We start from the raw sequence: 7,134 nt of genomic DNA, 5'->3' as shown, positions 1-7,134 counted from the left end.
TGGCGGGTATAAATACCACCGTGCTATGCCCGGAGAGGCGCTCCACACTCAAGGGTTGCAAGTTCTACAACGTGGATATCCAATATATATATATATATATATATATATATATATATATATATATATATATATATATATATATATATGCAGAAGAACCACAGGGAAAATGAAAATACGAAGTATACGCTTAAGTCCTGACTAGTTTCGTAATACTTCTTCAGAGGACTGATTTATTGAGAGAGGTTTCTTTACATTTTATAGGGAAAGCAAACGTACGAACATACATATAGAGATTTAAAGAACAATAACACTTCCTTACCAGCTACCTGGGCTTCGTCAGGTGTTAAGTGGGCGGAGTCCCCAAGCTCATTAGACACCTGCCAAAAAGGGTCATTCCTAGTGGCAGGTAAATTCTTGTTTATCAGTACAGTTTATTTATATGAAAACACGGTATCCTTATCTATATAAATACATAAGCAAAACATACACATACCTACATATTTATATATATATATATATATATATATATATATATATATATATATATATATATATATATATATATATATATATATATACACATACATATACATATATACACATATACACAAATACATATATATATACATATATACACAAATACATAAATATATACACATACATACATACACATACATACATATGTACATATACATTTATATACATACAACATTAATATCATAAACATATAATCATGTATATATCAATACTTATATCTAGCATAACACTATATAGTGCCAATATACTTATGCATACTATATAGAATAATTGTACCCTTTAATGAATGGTAGCTTAGGTCTAAATATTAATTTCACAGCGACGTTAATTATTCATAATACATTCAATTCTACATTAAGTGGTTAATGTTTTTTTTATATAGCTCACAAATCTCTTTACATATATATATAATGCTTGTGAAAAATACTATATTGGTCAAACTGGTAAAGCCCTAGAAAAGAGAATTGAACAACATAAAAAAGTGTCAGGTATGCTCAAGATAATAATGCACTCTTTGCTCACGTTAGAGATAAAAATCACACCATTAATTGGTCAGGTGCAAAGAAATTGGTTCATTCAAATAACTTAGTGGAAAGACGCCTTTATATGTAAAGAGATTTGTAAGCTATATAAAAAAAACATTAACCACTTAATGTAGAATTGAATCTATTGTGAATAATTAACGTCGCTGTGAAATTAATATTTAGACCTAAGCTACCATTCATTTAAGGGTACAATTATTGGTGCCACTATAGCGTGAGGTTTACCACACTATAGCGTGAGATCTACCTCCCGTTAGTGCTCTAGCGTGAGGTCTACTGCTAAATTATTCGTCCCTCATAGATAAAACACATTTCATACATTTGTTTAAGCAATAAACACTTACTTTAAACATATCTTAGAAATGACTTAAATAGATCATTGGATTTCTAATTACATTAAAAAAAAGGAATAAAGGTAAAAATAAACATGTTATCATATATTTCCGTACATTTTTTTCTAGCGATACACTCTTCGTACATCAAACATGTTATCATATATTTCCATACTTTTATTCTAGCGATACACACTTCGTGCATCAAACAGGTTATCATATATTTCCATACATTTATTCTAGCGATACATTCTTCATAAATCAAACAGGTTATCATATATTTCCATACATTTATTCTAGCGATACACACTTCGTACATCTTCTAAGAATGACACAAATAGATCTGCTTCTTGAACTGTATCCGAGAGATTGTGCTCTCTTAAAAAGGCGAGTGCTGCTTCTTCTGTCAGAATGACTCTTCTATAAAACTGCTTCAGCAACATTTTTTGTACCCTCAATCGATGATATCTCTTTTAGGCCGAGGGAAAAACTGATTTACGAGCTGTGGGACGCTGGTCCCGTGGTAGACTTCACCCTCAACCTGGGTAGGCGACATATGGCGGTAAACCTCACACTATAGTAGCACCCAATTATTTTATATAGTATGCAATAGTATATTTGTACTATATAGTGTTATGCTAGATATAAGTATTGATATATACATGATTATATGTTTATGATATTAATGTTGCATGTATATGAATGTATATGTACATATGTATGTATGTGTATATATATATGTATGTGTATATATATATATGTATATGTGTATATATGTATATATGTATATGTATGTGTATATGTATGTATATATATATGTAGGTATGTGTATGTTTTGCTTATGTATTTATATAGATAAGGCTACCGTGTTTTCATATAAATAAACTGTACTGAAAAACAAGAATTTACCCGCCAGTAGGAATGACCCTTTTTGGCAGGTGTCTAATGAGCTTGGGGACTCCGCCCACTTAACACCTGATGAAGCCCAGGTAGCTGGTAAGGGAGTGTCATTGTTCTTTAAATCTCTATATGTATGTTCGTACGTTTGCTTTCCCTATAAGATGTAAAAAAACCTCTCTCAATAAATCAGTCCTCTGAAGAAGTATCACGAAACTAGTCAGGACTTAAGCGTATATTTCGTATTTTCATTTTCCCTGTGGTTCTTCTACATCTGAGCATCACGTTTTCCTGTGATTTTTACGCATATATATATATATATATATATATATATATATATATATATATATATATATATATATATATATATATATATATATATACATATATATATATATATATATATATATATATATATATATGTATATATTTTATATATATATATATATATATATATATATATATATATATATATATATATATATATATATATATATATATATATATATATATATATATATATATATATATATATATATATATAATATACACTCAAATAATCACGGACAAGAAAGCTGATTACCGTCTTTGTAGAGAATCGGGTATCCAGAGAGATAACAATTAAGAATACTGAGAGAGAGAGAGAGAGAGAGAGAGAGAGAGAGAGAGAGAGAGAGAGAGAGAGAGAGAGAGAGAAACTACCTACCTGGCAAAGGGATGTACATCAGAATGATGATGTACTTGCTGCAGCAGAATATGTATCCTGAGAAATAATGTAAATATTGTGCATTAGTACTAACGTCGTCCGGTCATTGTACTACACACCTACTTTTGCCGCAATTGCATCGTACGGTGCACGTACGGACTACGTACTTCTTTTAATTCCCTACGACAAACGTGCGTGGCTCGTACTTGTAACGCAAGTTACACGCAAATTACACGCACGACCAATGTGCGGAGATCATGCTACAGAAAATCCTACGGCACGTAAGTTGCACGTAAGTCACACGCACGGCATACTTGCGCCAGACGTGCAGCCTATCTGCGACTTCAAATTTTCTTGACTGCCGCAGAACATTTTAGTGCAGCGAGTGAAGATTCTGCGGCTGGTGTATGGCGGGCTACGAGGTCAAAGACTGTTGCGTGCCCCTTGCGACACACCGACGATTTCACACAAATTTTGCCCGTATACGGGGGGTAGTACGGCCAGTTGTGCCCAACCCCATACTCATTGTTCTTTCTCGTAACTTTTAATATCAGACAGACGCTAAGCAAGAAAGGCAAGAAAAGGGTAAAAAAGTGAACAAATAAAGTCTCGTAACTGAGCATTTACAGTCACTCGATGGTAATCCATTTCCATTTTGGCTTAACTGTGCAAGCTAATCTTGTAGTCGTACAGAGTTATTGTGTTGGAAGACTTTCTTTTGAAAAGTTCTATAGTGATGCACCGAAGCCTATCTTTTTATAGCCTCGGGATATATAATGTAAATATGGTTTCTATAGTGCCATTGCAAATACGTATCCGTATTTTCTTTCCGCTGAGACAAGGAAACGCACTGAGGTGTATACTCTTCTTTATTATTTTTTCCCGTCGATTAACCATCTTTGAATATGTGTTCTGAATTATTCCGGCTATAAAAAAAAAAAAAAAAAACATCATAAATACATTCAGAAGTACATAGGCATGAAGGAAAAAATTAAATTATCCTTATAAAGAACCTTTTTTTGTAGTATTCTTTTCTTTTCAATATGTATTCTAAATAATTTCATTTATGAAAAACTTCATAGCTACACAGACATATATAGGCATAGACGCCAAAAAAAAAAAAAAAAAAAATTATTATGGACCTGTGTTTGGTGTTATACCTTATTTCCATTACCAAAGAATCGTTATTATAGCATTCCTAATCTTCACTCTGATTTCACATCTTATTATTCCACATGCCCTTTCCTTTGTACATAAAATATCTGTTTTAATGTTGTTAATGCTTTTTAAATATTTTGTTTTAATTTGTTATTATTTATTTTATCGTTTATTTATTTCCTTATTTCCTTTCCTAACTGGGGTATTTTTCCCTGATGGAGCCCTTGGCTTAGAGCATCTTGCTTTTCCAACTTGCTTTTCCAACTAGGGTTGTAGCTTAGATAATAATAATAATAATAATAATAATAATAATAATAATAATAATAATAATAATAATAATAATAATAATAATAATAATAATAATAATAATAACAATAATAAATTCCTTTCCCCAACGTAATTGTTGGTAAGGATGGTCTTGTAAATATTTCAGCTCTGGTTGAGCTTTCAATTGATGTATGGTTTTTTTTCTTTTTTTAAATGTTTTACGCTTTTTTCTCCCAAAATTCAACACAATTGTAGATAGTTGCATAAATAACACCATTGATTGTTTCAGCAACTGGAAATAATATCAGGTATGTAAAAAAAATTATCAAAACGATTTGATACTGAGAAACTACAAATAAAATATTGCTCTTTCATCGTTATGCAAGATGCATGAGTTAAAAATGTCATTGTTCATTGTTGGGTAATTGCTATTTTATAATGTACATTAATGGTATTGAGTACATAAGAATATGCCGATATAGAAATAATAATGACATGAAAAAACCCATAATCATATAAGAAGGGGAATTAGGTTGACTCTACATTTAAAGTAACAGAATAGAGGAGGTAAGTTTCTTCCCATTAATGAGTAGCATTTTAATTTCTTCAACAAATAATACGATGTTGAAAATGGCTGTCTCTACTAAAAGCTAAGCCTTAGCAAGAAGTAAATGCGAATGAAAATCATACGGGATTGGCAATCTTGGTTACTGTGCACTTCAAAGTCTTAACACAGTTGGAAGAAAGTAGAACAGGCCCCAATTGGAAACAGAACCTTACAACATACAGCGTCAGGACCTTGCCTCGGGGAGATATTCTTAATGCGTTACCAGAAAAATTAAGAGAAATTGATTAGGATATGATAGGATTGAGTAAAATTAGATGAATTGGGGAATCCTATATAGAGTTAAAAGTGGGTCATGAATTTGGCTTCAGGGGACATGAAAGAAGCAAGGAAAATTTACTGGATTTTCTTATTAATAATTTTTGTTTAGGTAACGCACACACAAATAAACACACACATATATAAATACACGCTCACACACACACACACAAGCACACACACACACACACACACACACACACACACATATATATATATATATATATATATATATATATATATATATGTTTGTATGTATGTATGTATGTATGTATTTGGGTATGCGTCTCAATGTGTATATGTATGACAGTATACACATTCATGTATAAGTGTTTGTGCCTTCTCGTTATTATTGGTTTATTTCGTTTTCAATAATCAATCAATAACTAAATTCCTAATTCCAAAACCATCCTGCAACGGGATTTTCGCGGAAATAACATCATTAGGGTAAAGGGAATGTAATTACTTGAAAAGTTTATTTACAAAATAGTATTCAAAATGTATTATATATATATATATATATATATATATATATATATATATATATATATATATATATATATATATATATATATATATATGTATATATATATATATATATATATATATATATATATATATATATATATATATATTCAAATAAGCCATATATTTTTGATACATTCATGTCTGGATTCTCTTAACGACCTCGGGATCAGAGCCCCAGGCGATATCACACAAAAACCAGAGCTTGTGACCAGCCGGGAATCGAACCCTGGTCCGGCAAAATTGTAGACAGTGACTACCACTTGGCCACTGTGTCTACAAGTTTGTCGGACCATGGTTCGATTCCCAGCCGGTCACAAGCTCTTGTCTTTGTGTGATTTCGCCTGGGGCTCTGATCCCGAGGTCATTAAGAGAATCCTGACATTAATGTATCAAAAATATACGGCTTATTTGAATATGAAAAACACGTCTAAATGCGCAAAATTTATCATATATATATATATATATATATATATATATATATATATATATATATATATATATATATATATATATATATATATATATATGTATATATATATACTGTATATATATATATATATATATATATATATATATATATATATATATATATATATATATATATATATATATGATAAATTTTGCAAATTTTTACGTGTTTTTCATATTCAAATAAGCCATATATATTTTGATATATTAATGTCTGGATTCTCTTAACGACCTCGGGATCAGAGCCCCAGGCGAAATCTCACAAAGACAAGAGCTTGGCTCCGGCCGGGAATCGAACCCTGGTCGGCAAGCTTATATAGACAGTGACTAACCCAGTGGCCGAATGGGTTAGTCACTCTCTATATAAGCTTGCCGACCAGGGTTCGATTCCCGGCCGGAGCCAAGCTCTTGTCTTTGTGAGATTTCGCCTGGGGCTCTGATCCCGAGGTCGTTAAGAGAATCCAGACATTAATATATCAAAATATATAAGGCTTATTTGAATATATATATATATATATATATATATATATATATATATATATATATATATATATATATATATATATATATATATGTATATATATATATATATATACTGTATGTAAATAAAATGTTGAGTACCATTTGGTGTTTTCTCTGATAAATTTCAGGGTTCTCTGACGTTTCAATGAGGACCGGCGCTTGTGCACCCCCTTTTTAAAACATTTTACGCCTTACAAAGAATCTTTGAAAAAGTGGTTCTGTACCGTAGATGTTTCATACACTCTTGTACACTGTAATGCTATTGCTTCTTTTATCTCTTTCTCTGTACTGCAG

The sequence above is a fragment of the Palaemon carinicauda genome, chromosome 2, assembly GCF_036898095.1.
Source record: "Palaemon carinicauda isolate YSFRI2023 chromosome 2, ASM3689809v2, whole genome shotgun sequence".
In the NCBI taxonomy this organism is placed as follows: Eukaryota; Metazoa; Arthropoda; class Malacostraca; order Decapoda; family Palaemonidae; genus Palaemon; species Palaemon carinicauda.
Note: the sequence above shows the minus strand (reverse complement) of the source record.